The sequence below is a fragment of the Amblyomma mixtum genome, chromosome 9, assembly GCF_055824585.1.
Source record: "Amblyomma mixtum isolate Tamu chromosome 9, ASM5582458v1, whole genome shotgun sequence".
NCBI lineage: Eukaryota > Metazoa > Arthropoda > Arachnida > Ixodida > Ixodidae > Amblyomma > Amblyomma mixtum.
In genome coordinates, this window is record NC_143020.1 from 63,646,626 (window position 1) to 63,658,886 (window position 12,261).

Sequence of the window (12,261 nt, forward strand, 5' to 3'; positions counted from 1 at the left end):
AAAAGGGGACACCAATCTTTTCATCCGCCCAGAAGCAAAGGCACCGGACTCCCACAGTTGTTGATAAACACAATAAAGCTGGTTGCTAGAGCTTAACTAATAATTATGGAAGACTTCAACTCTCAACAGTCAGCCTGGGGATATCCCAGGTGAAAATATGAAGTGGGATTTGAGATGGACCTACTTGTATTCAAGTGGTGCGACTTCAAAGCAAGTGGTTTTACAAATGGTCCCATTTGCTTTCAAGCGGTCCCACTTGAAAGCAGGTGGTTTTGCGAATTGTCCCACTTGCTTTCAAGTGGCACCATTTGAAAGCAAGTTTTTTTTACAAATGGTTCCACTTGCTTTCAAGTGGTGCCATTTAAGCAAGTGGTTTTCACAAATGGTCTCATTTGCTTTCAAGTGGTGCCATTCAAAAGCAAGTGGTTTTCAAAATGGGACCACCAGACTGAAAGTGGCCACAGCTGGGCATCAAGTGCAACCATGATCCATGTGAACATTTGCATATTAGACAAACAAGGCCGAACTATAAGAGATTCTTAAATAGAGAGGTCAGCAGCTTAACCTACTGAATTGTATTTTTCATTTGCTCAATCACTGTAGTCAAAATTATATGAAATAACTGCGCTCAATTGGCAAGCGCCACTGGCCCCAGTAGGAGAGTCTCACAAGGAAGGTATATATATATATATAGAAGGAAAAAAGTGTTCTGGGGATGTGTACACACAAGGCAGTGTTATTAATGTCTGACTACAGTATGTCTTTCTTCTGTGCGATGTATGCTTGTGTATGTGTCTTGATTTCCATGACAGTATATGCGATTCTCCGTTTCAATTCTCCTGTGAAAATGTTGGCACCAAGCTCGACGCCGCCCTGCAGTCCTCACAAATCAGTTTTCCTTTTGCTCCTTAATAATATGCAAAGGCACAATTGGAACCAATTTCAAAACCCAGTTGGAATCATCTGAAATATCGAATTTCATGGTTCTACTTAAAATTTCAAATTTTTTTTAATGGTTCCGTTTGCTCAAGTGGTCCCATTTGCTCAAGTGGTCCCACTTTGCCAAGTGGTCCCTGTCCAATGACCCACTTCAAGTGGTCCCACTTGCAAATTTCCACCTGGGATACCAAAGCAACTCCGAAAGGGAACCTGCTTTGGCAAATCATCCAATCACTAGGGCTCACAACGCTAAACAACCCGAGCGACCACACACGCATGGGTAACAGTGTATGTGTAGACACATCTCCTGACTTATCCCTCTCTAAAAACGTCAAGGACGTAAAGTGGGTGACACCGGGAAAAATCTTGGTAGCGATTACTTCCTCCATAGCATCACCTTCTCCACGAGAAAACTCAAAAACAAAGCTAAAGAAATATGAACCACGGATTGGGACATGTTCAGGGAACTTCGCAACAAAATAGCTCCAAAGGAGATATCTCTAACCTTGACTGCATGGGTTATCTGCCTGAATAAGGATGACAGCTCCATTAGAGATGTGGTGCCAGTTGAGAAAGCGGATATGCAGACTCAAAACTTTTACACCTGTGGCAGGCACAAAAAGGCCCCCACAAACTCTGCAAGAAGCAAAAACACAACAAGCGACCCCGCAAAAAGATCGCTGGAATCGAGATGCGAATTGAGGAACATACATTTACTCCAAACACAACAATGGAACTGAATATGTGAAAGCATCAATGGACAGCTCGCAAAAAAGAAGACATATGGCATCTTCTAAGACACCTGCTTGACCCAGAACAAACACGTACCGTGCAACAAAGTCAACTGTACAGACTCATACATAAATATGAGGGTACAACTGAAGACATAATCAAAGAGTTAGCAGAACACTCTCTAAACACAGATGAGGGTACCATACAACCAGACTACCGGGGAATCCTAATCCAAATGCAGACACAGATCTTAAAGACGCAGACGGACAAAATTTGCGGCAGGACCACACAAAGTAACAAATAAGACTCTCAGGAACTTAGACACAACGTCGATCGCAGTAGTTACAGACCTTATGAACAAATACTGGCATGCAGGCACATATTACAAGAGTGGAAACGTGAAAATCCCTTTTATTCCTAAAGCGGGTGAGAAATTCAGCACTGAGAATCTACGCCCAACTTCATTAGCATTATGCCTAGGCAAACTAATGGAGCATGTCATCCTCAACAGGCTCCAAAACTATGCGGAGGACATGAACCTCCTACCTGAAGCAATATTAGGATTCAGGACCAAACTATCTACCCAGGACATACTCTTGCAGCTTAACAAGGACATAATTGAAGCTGACGAGGGAACTGGAACGAAAGAAATGTTGGGTTTAGACTTTATTTAAGCTTTCTACAACATCACCCGCAAAGCCATATCGACAAACTTGTCAGAAATCAACCCCAGAGAAAGGACATACAACTGGAATCCGATCTTTCCTCACTAATAAAACAACAATGATAATGGTGAGAGCAATAGAGTCTGCCCCAATCACACTTGGAAGCAAAGGAACACCACAGGGCTCCGTCCTGTCCCCTGTCCTTTTTAACCTCTCCCTCATCAAAATTCCCCCCAAATTGCCACAAATCCCAGACCTACATCACACGTCCTATGCAGTGCAGATGACATCTCGCTTTGGGTAACCAAAGGATGCGAAGGCTACATAGAAGACACACTCCAAGAAGCAATGGACATCAGTGAGGCATACGCATGGCAGTCCGGCCAAAACAGAGAAAAAATCTGAACTCCTTGTGATACAACATAACCGAAGAGGTAGGAGAACTATGACTTACCCCCCGCAAAAAAATATCTATCTCAATGGACGATCCGTCAAATAGGTACAAACCATCAGAATACTGGAGTTGTATTTACAAACAAATGGAAAGAATGACACACTCACTAAGCTAAAACGCACGATAGAAGCGACGGCACGATTAATCCACCCCATAGCTGATAGAAGACAAGGGGTGAGGGAAAGAGATTTATGCCGACTAGCGCAGGGCGTTGCGCTAAGCAGGATACCCTATGTGACATCTTATCTCAAATTTGCAAAAGCAGAAAGGACAAATTGGATAGCATGATACAGCAGGCCTACAAAGCTGAATTAAGACTCCAACTAAATGCCTCAACTAAAGGCTTATGAGGTTATGAATACAGAACACCTACAATGAACTGAAAGAAGCCCATTTAATGGCTCAAACACCGAGATTAGCCAATTCCAGAACTGGCAGGAGTATTCTTACCAGGCTTGATATTAACTTTCAACCTACGAATAAAGACACTAAAGTAGACTTGCCCCGTGACTATAGGATGGCCCTACTAATCAACCCACTCCCCAAAAACATGCACCCCAAACACCATGAGAGTAGAAGAAAGACAAGCCCGAGCCAAAGCCTTACATAATAAAATACAGACAATGCGCTGGAACACTTGATGTAGATGCGGCAGAATACAAACGTAAGAATGTCTTTGCAATCGTGGCTGTGAACGAGAATGGTGACCACATCGTCTCCGCAACAATCTAAACGAAATCCTCTGAAACGGTAGAAGAGGCGGCTATAGCCCTCGCCCTAGCACATACCCAAGAGAGCATCATTCTCAGCGATTCAAAATGGCTATTATTAATTTCGCAAAAGGGCGAAATACAAACACCTCCCTTAGAATCCTTAAAGCCATCAAATTCTCACCAAATTGTTCGAAACTGATAAGGATCCCGGCCCTTTCGGGGAATCTGGGGAAAGAAGCAGCCCACAATAAATCCCGAGGTTTCATCGACTGGGCAGTGCATTGGTCTGGCTCCCTGAATTTCACGAAAGGCTCCATGATCACATATCATGATCCCAACAAACATTTTAAACTAAAGAGGAGAACTTTCCCCGCTCCAGACAAAAGCCTGACTAAAGAACAAGAGGTCACATGGCGTCGTCTACAGATGAGATTGATACGCTCCCCATCACTCCTCAAGCACATTTATCCAGATGTATACAACCCAAACTGTAAAAACTGTTGCCAATGAGCCAACTACGATCACATCTTGTGGGATTGTAAAATAGAGCTACCTCCGGGTGATCACTCCTTTTCTCGAGCGGTGGGAGACCGTGCTGGCTAGCTCTGACCCCAGAACACAAGTTTTGGTGGTGGAGTGGGCTGACAAAGCCGTCGAGGTCTATGTACTCTCGACCACTTAACGCGACCTCTTACCAAGCTCTTTCAGGTGAATAAAAAGTTTTACAATCAATCCGTGGCTTAACTTGTACGTGCGATGTTTTACTCGTTGCCTCTGCATACTGCGCGAATAGAAGTCATATGTGGAGATATGTCTCCACTGTATTGAAACTACACTCCACTCATGCGATGAATGCACAGCACTATAATGTGTATATAGCTCGATGCCGCCGCGTGGAACGCATGTCACTCATACCCTGAAGTCTTTGCATGGGCAGGGCCTTTGTTAGAAAGACCCGATGATGCACAAAGATTTAAAATACAGCTGCTGTCCGGGATTGTTTTCAGAATAAAACAGAATAGTGTGTGTGTCTAATATACGTGAAGGCGGCATAAAATGATTTTAATAAATGACTTATGTAGGAAATATTTAGGGGCGCTGGTTGTCAGGCATTCATTCATGCTTTTCTTTAAGCTTATACACAGAATGAGTGCAGTACCACAAATTTTATTCTGCTCAATGACCTGATTTGAAAATTTGAAAGCATTGATTTATGAATGATTTATACTGTAATCTGGGCGTTTAAATTCTTATACAAGGGCTACTGGCACATGTGTTGTCTGCATCATTTTTGCAGAGAGCATGTACAGGTTCAACTGATACTTCATTCCTCCAAGCTTCACATTTAATGAGATTCGGTGTGTGTGTGTGTATATATATTGCTACGACAAACAGGAAGTGGAAGACGAAGTGGCCTCCCGCGTGAAAAGGGATGAACGGAGGAGAAGAGGTTGATGGTGCTTCCTGTTCGCGTTGGTGCTCCCTGCCGCTCCTTGCTAGGAACTACTCAGTCTGTACCCCTACCACTTGTAAATAAATGTAAATAGTATTTCCCCTCAACATCCTTGGTGGAGGTGCGGCGTAAATACTATTTACGTTCATATATATAACTTGATAATAAGGAAATTATTTCTACTTTTATTTGGTTATGATGCCTAAGAAATCATATGACCCAAGTCCAACATTGAAGTTGTAATCCTTGCTCTCTTCCTCTGCTTGATCAAAGTGCCATGGCTCAGTGAAAATGAAATGGTTCTTATTTTACCTCAGGACTTACTTGAAGCATCTTCAAACCTATTTTTTTCTCTCTCTCTCCCTCTCTGTGTGTGTGTGTATGGCACTGTTTCAAGTTTGAACCCCAGACCAGGACAAATTTTTCTTTAACTATAAAGTTTCTGAGAAAGCTGTATAGCTTTTCTTTGTAGCCGTACGGCTGTGTTCAGGTGGATGTCAGTGAGACACAGCCTTGCGATGTGACGTCGGTTCGTTAAATTTGTGAGATGAGCATTGCATTTTGTTTGGTGACACTTTTACGGTACTAATTAGCAGAGAAGACGAACCTAGTGGCAAGGCTTTGAATTGCTTCTAGTGCATAAGATTATTTTGATTAGGGTCTCAAAATAGCTCATGCATACTCCAGTTTGGGCCATACAAATGTTACACAGGCTAATGATTTCAACGATGGTGGTTGAAAGCATATAGAGTACTATAGAGCTTATACAGTACCATTTGTAGGGAATGTTCACTTTTGATTTCTTTGTGCTGAGCTAATGCAGCACCTTGATCTATTTTCTCATTGCCACTGATTCTGACGTCGCTAGAAACCCACAAAAATTTTGTCATGTCCATGTGTTATGGCCCTTCTCATGTAGCGTATGATGCCTCCAATTAGTAGTCTCACTGCATGCGCATAGTGAAGTGAGGTGAGTATGCCCAGAGAATCAGCGGCAATGATGCTGCTCTTAATGTTATCGTTTACTATTTTTTCTACAGCAACAGGCTGTGCATAACACTCTCCACCAAAGATGGGTGCATTCTGAGATAGCCGCACTGTTCTTTCCCAATTGTTTTGTACCACGGCACTTCCAAAGCAGCATGCGGATTCTGAACCATTGGCATAAAATGCTGTGTGTTCCTCACATTTTGGTTTCCTAAATATTCTTGTAATATATGTACATTCGCTGTTTATTTTTTCTAAAAATGCGTTATAGTGTGGTAATGTCAAGTACATAGAAGACAGCATTATGGCCTGTGTTGTTTAAAAAGAAATTCAGAATATTGGCACTAATCTAATTTTCTGCGAGTGATGAAAATTTGGTGCCCCTGCGAGTAGTTTAACCCAGAAAGGCTGTCCGAGCAGCCAAAGCAACGGACTGCGCCCCACTGCCAGCTGCAGAAGCAAGTGATTGCTTGGCGCGGTAGGTGGATAAGTTGTGCAGTTTTTCAAAGATGCCATTTAGTTTTCTTGCTAAAGTTAAAGCCAAACAGCCATCACTCCCCCAACTAAAACACGACGAAAATCCTAACGGGAACCTTCAAAAGAGACCCGCAACTCGCCCAGCCACCAAGTGAGAATTTTGGTTGCTCCTTCATCTGACAGGTGAAGCATGCTGTCGGATCAGAAGCTTTGCTCACATCTGTGAAAACAGTATCGAGATCAAAAAGAGTTTCTCCTTCATTACAGAAACTGCATTCGAGCAGCAGTGTTTAATTATATCTCAAAGAACAAAAACCACAATTTGCTACCTCGCTTGTTTGCTCATGATTAGGTAAGCAGCTTGCATACAGAAATTTTTCAATCCAGCATACAGAAGTCTCTGTAGATGCCAACATCAGCTGCATATGTGATAAATAGGAGTTTGTTACAATGTACCAGTTATTTTGGCCCTGATGCATTGCAGCAATGCATCAAAGAAACATTCCAAGTATACATTATTCATGATATTGATCATCGTTCTATAAAAAAAACTCAGCATTGCTGGGCAGTTTTTGTTCTCTTTTAAATTTACAACAGGATATGTTTGGAAGATCGCACGATACTGTGCAGGAACACAATTACCAGCAGTAAACACACAAAAAACTGCCAATGGTCTATAAACTTAAGCATTCATCTTTGACTTAAGTTGCGAGATAGCTAAATCTAGCAGACTGCTACGCACTATTGCAGACTGCTACGCAAAAGAGGGATGAGTGAAACACTGTACCTAAGGAAAGGCACGTTAACTGGCATGCAGAACTTGAGGGAAAGAGTAGAGGGAAGAAAAGAGAGTGCAGTGGTATTGATGAAAGAGATGGAGAAGACGATGACGACGAAACTGAATACAAGGCAGAAGAAGGAGAAAATGAAGTGAACGATTAAAAGCAGGGGTGGTGACGTGGACAGGAAGAACAGTCGTGGCGCAGCCGTGGCCTCGTGGCAGAGCGCCCGCCTCGGCTTCGGAAGGTGATGGGTTCGACTCCCGCCACCGGCCGGGTACCCACCGGTTTTCTCAAAATGGGTACAAGCTATGGCCCAGCCTGGTGCTCGGCTTACTAGGGCTACATTGCTTGGGAAAGGAGCCTGCGCCTTAAAATCCCGTCACTGTGGGCAGAGAGTCGTGTAGACAAAGCGTGGCAGAAGAAGAAAATGAAGAGAATGTTATAACTGCCCTAAAAAATGTGCCAGTCAGACCCACTGTCTTCTAGAATGTACCAAGGCCATTCAGCTTCTGAGTGACCAAATAATGTGATTCTATGAGTACTACTAATTGCCACCACAAGGGTACACACATTGCAGGCTTCACCTGATTGCTCTATGTTGTCACATGTTCTGTTAGTACCACGACTGAAATGGGAATCCCATTGAGAGCTTAATTAAAACTGTTCGCACATTGCACGCCAGTGAGTTCTGCTTCACCACCCTTGAGCTAAGAAGAAAAAAGAACTTGGTAGCTATTTTTGTTCCCGTAATTCCCTCTCTCTATATCCCAAGCCTAATGCCAATCCTGGGGAAAGAATTATACTATTTTTAAAAAGAGTTTACTAAAAAAATTTGTTTTCAGGGTGGTCCCCGTTTTCATAATTATTTAAATCCCTGTAATTCAAGCAAAATCATTAAAAACACTTCCATCTAATTTTGTACATTGACACAGTGCACTGAGATCATTTCGCATGCAATTTTCCAGGTTACAGGCATCAAGCAATGGAGTCATGGAAGATTGTCAGGTGTGGTATTGAAGGTTTCTTCCTCTGGAACCTTGTATGCATTGGTTTATCAATAAGAACCTACAAAATAACGGAAAACAAATGAGCGTCACAACAAAACAAACACAAATGCCACAAGCAGCGGGGTCTGCGTGCTTTTGAGCAAATGGCAAAGCACAAAGAACTAAGAATGCACAATATCCATGCCTGACTACACAATCTGCCGTTTTCCTTCTGCAAGTAAAAAATGAGAAAGGATATGGACAGGGAAAAAGAAGTGCAATGGCAATCTACGGTAAACTTCGAGTACAAATGTTTGAAACTGATGTCGTATTCTAGTTACAATGCAATGTAACTTGTGAGATTTTTAGCACAGCAAGTCTGGATAGTTCTCTTACCACAGACAGATGGATTCTCATGCACCTAACTTTGCACATGCAGAGAAGTGAAGGTCAGGTTCTGCATAAGTTCGCAGCAATAGGTTGCATTCAAAGGTTCTTCCTCAAGCATGTACTCTGTGTCCTCCTAATACTGCTCCTCATGCGTGCAATTTGAAACAGCGCATAGTAGCATAACGAGAAGTCTCCAAGGCCATGACTGCGTTTACATGCTTTGTGTGTTGAATACGTATAACGCAGTCCTAGATCAGCGGACTGACTCATGAGGAGACTCACTCGGGCTCATATTCAGAAGATTACTTGAGTGGTGAGCGAGCCGGATCAGACCCACATTCAGATTATGATCAGAGTCGTGCGCGAGTCTGGGTAAGGCTCATATTATGATCTGTGTTTCTGCAATGATGGTGGAAGCTTAGATTTTTTTGCCTCCTTTAGTTTAGACCCTCTTGGACCTATGCTAGAAGGCACAAACTTTTGCTAAATAACCTTTCAATTACTCCACACAAAAGGCTGTGTCCTGCATGGGGAAGACTCCACAACGGGCAACAGAGAAGAACGGGGGTTATTCATTTTGAGTTCACCTAAAAGGTTGCTCATCGATATTTATTAGAATGAATGTGTGCAACAGCATGTCTATGTACTAAATACACAGTGACTGAAAAATGAGAAGTTTAAACTTTTCTCCAAAGCAACTAAAAAAAACAAACACAAGATAATGCGCCACTGGTAATGCAATGCGATCAGACAAAATAGCTTTGCTGTGGGGAAATGCACTGAGTGCTGATAAGAGCGATTATATTAGTTCTTTCCTGGATGCAAGGCACAATGACGTCTAAGGATGCACGACGTATAATATTAAAAAAAAATCTTTTTGAAGAACTGCACTGCTTTTGTATTTTAATGCACAATATATCAGCAAGTGAGTTTTACAAACAGACAGAATGCATTGAACTGTTTGTAATTAAAACCGCAATAAAATATTAATGTGCACACAGCAATTTCACACAACCAACCCAAATTATGTACTTTACAATACACAAGATTACAATGTTTGTCGTAAATGCTAGACAGTATTTTTTGCTTCAGTAGCCACTACCCTTGCAGCTTATCATGAACCCCTATGTAAATAGATAAGGCTTTTCAAGTAACATCAACACAACAAAGAAGCTAGCACAATGTGAAATGGTCACTAACAGCTGGTATTCTGACGGACAAAAGATGGTGTGGAAACAATGCTCCACAAATATTATGCCATTTATATAACAGTAGAGATAGTGCTTTGAGGAATGATGATGGAGATGTTAGTGAACTCTTTTCTTGGTTTTCGTTACAAAGAACAATTAACTCTTAAAGCCTGCAAACTTACGCAGGGCACATCATTTTGAGGCTGGACAACTACTGCCAATAACACCACTTGAATAACAAACAAAAATTTTCACAGGGGCAGGTTTTCCTGTGTCAAGAAAATAGTTGCAGGCACAGTGATACTAATGAGTTAATTTATAATTAAGCTCTCAAAAATTATCCCACTCAGACTGCACACATGAAATGAATTATTGTGCGACCTTTCAGTCCCCCAAATCTCTTCATTGAGGCAGAGTGACAACTAGCACCAGTGAATAACATTGGGTACAAGGTTTTTGAACGTAACTCTCCAAGAACGAAGTGATGCCATTCAGATATGAACATGATTTTATTTCCATTCATGCAAGTTTACGTGCACTGCAGTCTCACCCTCCGTGATCAGGAAAGACTCGGAGCGAGTGTCTGTGCAGTCCAAGGGAACAAACGTCATTTTCAGACAAGTTTGCCAAAAGGAACAAAACTGACATTCACAGAGTAGTCAGCTAGAATCTTGTTAGCTTCTGCACAAATTGGTAGTTAGCAAAACATATATACCAGGGGGCATTATGGACAATTGCTATTTTTAGTGAAGAGCCTTCATGTGGTGGTTCAAATTTTGCCTCTTACTGAATGCCTTTTGGCACAACTCACATTGGAAGGGCTTTTCACCCTTATGGGATCTGACATGACAAACAAGGCTTGAATATACCGCAAAAGCCATGGGGCACAGCTGGCACTGATAGGGCTTTTCACCCGTGTGGGTGCGGATGTGATTCACCAGGCTACCCTTCTCTGAAAAGCTGCTGCCACATTGGTCACAACGGTAAGGACGTTCGCCTGTGTGTATGCGTTGGTGTGCTCCCAGATGAGTCTTTTGCGTAAAGCTGCTACCACAGTTGTCACAGTGGTATGGGCGGTCGCCTGTGTGAATGCGCTGGTGTTGCTTTAGGGTGGAATTAAGTGCAAAGTTCTTTCCACAGTCGTTACAATGGTATGGGCGGTCGCCTGTATGGACTCTGAGATGCCGCACTAGATGGCATCTGCTTTTGAATCCCTTGCTGCAGTGGGTGCATTGGTGCAGATTATTTCCTGTGAGTTTGCCCCTGTGGTTACCCATGCCAGAAGGAGTAGATTCCATGCAGTGGCTCACAGGGTGCCTTTCACTGGTTGAATCTAGCAGAGGAGGTGCGCGACGTCCGGTCTCTGTGAAGATTGAACCTGCATTTTAAGACAAAGTACATTCAACAAAATGCAAGAACCTACAATCCATAGTTCACTGGGAGTTAGGGATAAAAAATGAATGCAGAGGACACTCATGAACAGGTGCAGATGTTGATAAAAAGTTTTATTTAACAGATAGGCCTTAAGGACAATTCAGGACAGAAACAAAATGTCCCTAGAGTGAATTCTGCACGCAGCTGAAGAAAACATTTAGCAGCCAAGAAATATCATCAATGCCAGTCACCGACATTGGCCCTTGCATTCGCATTACTGGCACCACATATGGGGCTTTTAATAAGAAGAAATATGTTCTCCCCACTTAACTCTGGCTGACACAGTTCAAAACTGCCGGATCCCATCCTGTGATCTCTTACGATACTAGGCGCACGCCGAACACAGCGGGCCTTGCTCTGAAGGAACAAAGGAATGACACTGTGGCTCAAATAAAAAGGCATTTGTTGCTACAGCAATAACGACAGCTAGCAAGGTACGCTAAGGAATCAAGGACTTCCAACCGAGCAGCACAGTTACAAGCAAACGTTTGGCCATGCCAGCGCAAGGGGGAAACTCCGAAACAAGACGGGACGAGGTGGCAGGAGATTGTTCCCACCACAAGGCCTCCCTGCACTGGTGGAGAAGGGAGCGCCGCATCGAAGCCACCGTACACGACAAACTGCCTAGCCCAACAGAGAGTGGTCTCCCGCCTGTGCGCAGCAATCACACAATCTGTGGCACTCAAGTCGGTGCAATGCAAGCGCCCTCTCTAGCTAGTTAAGGTGACTAACCAGGGAGGGTCCCACTGCGCTCCCCTACTCGAGACCGGCCGTGGTAGGGTGCATTGCAGGAACGCAAACCACAGGGAAAGGCTTGGGGCAATGTCCCAAGACATGACAGACACTGTCCAAAGTCCACCCAGGTGCGCTTAATAACTATACGAATGGCAATTAGCTATGCTTAGCACAAAGGACAACACCATTTTTTGCTTTATTTGCTCCTCAGACAGTGTCTAAGGGAGGGCCAAGGCGTCAAACCCTGCACAGGTTTTTACGTCATTGAACAGAACTCAAAAGGGTGATAGTTCGGTTAAAAGCTGATATTTCAAAGGAAACTTT

General features: G+C 43.1%; 1 pseudogene across 1 annotated transcript in view; it reads right to left on the reverse strand.

The window, feature by feature from the left end:
• Positions 1-9,146: 9,146 nt before the first annotated feature.
• The window catches only part of LOC149329360 (uncharacterized), a 48,373-nt pseudogene continuing 45,258 nt past the window's right edge, over positions 9,147-12,261 (reverse strand). The window contains exon 15 of the transcript XR_016285783.1: positions 9,147-11,146. The product of XR_016285783.1 is annotated as an uncharacterized LOC149329360 (transcript). The remainder of the gene's footprint in view (positions 11,147-12,261) is intronic.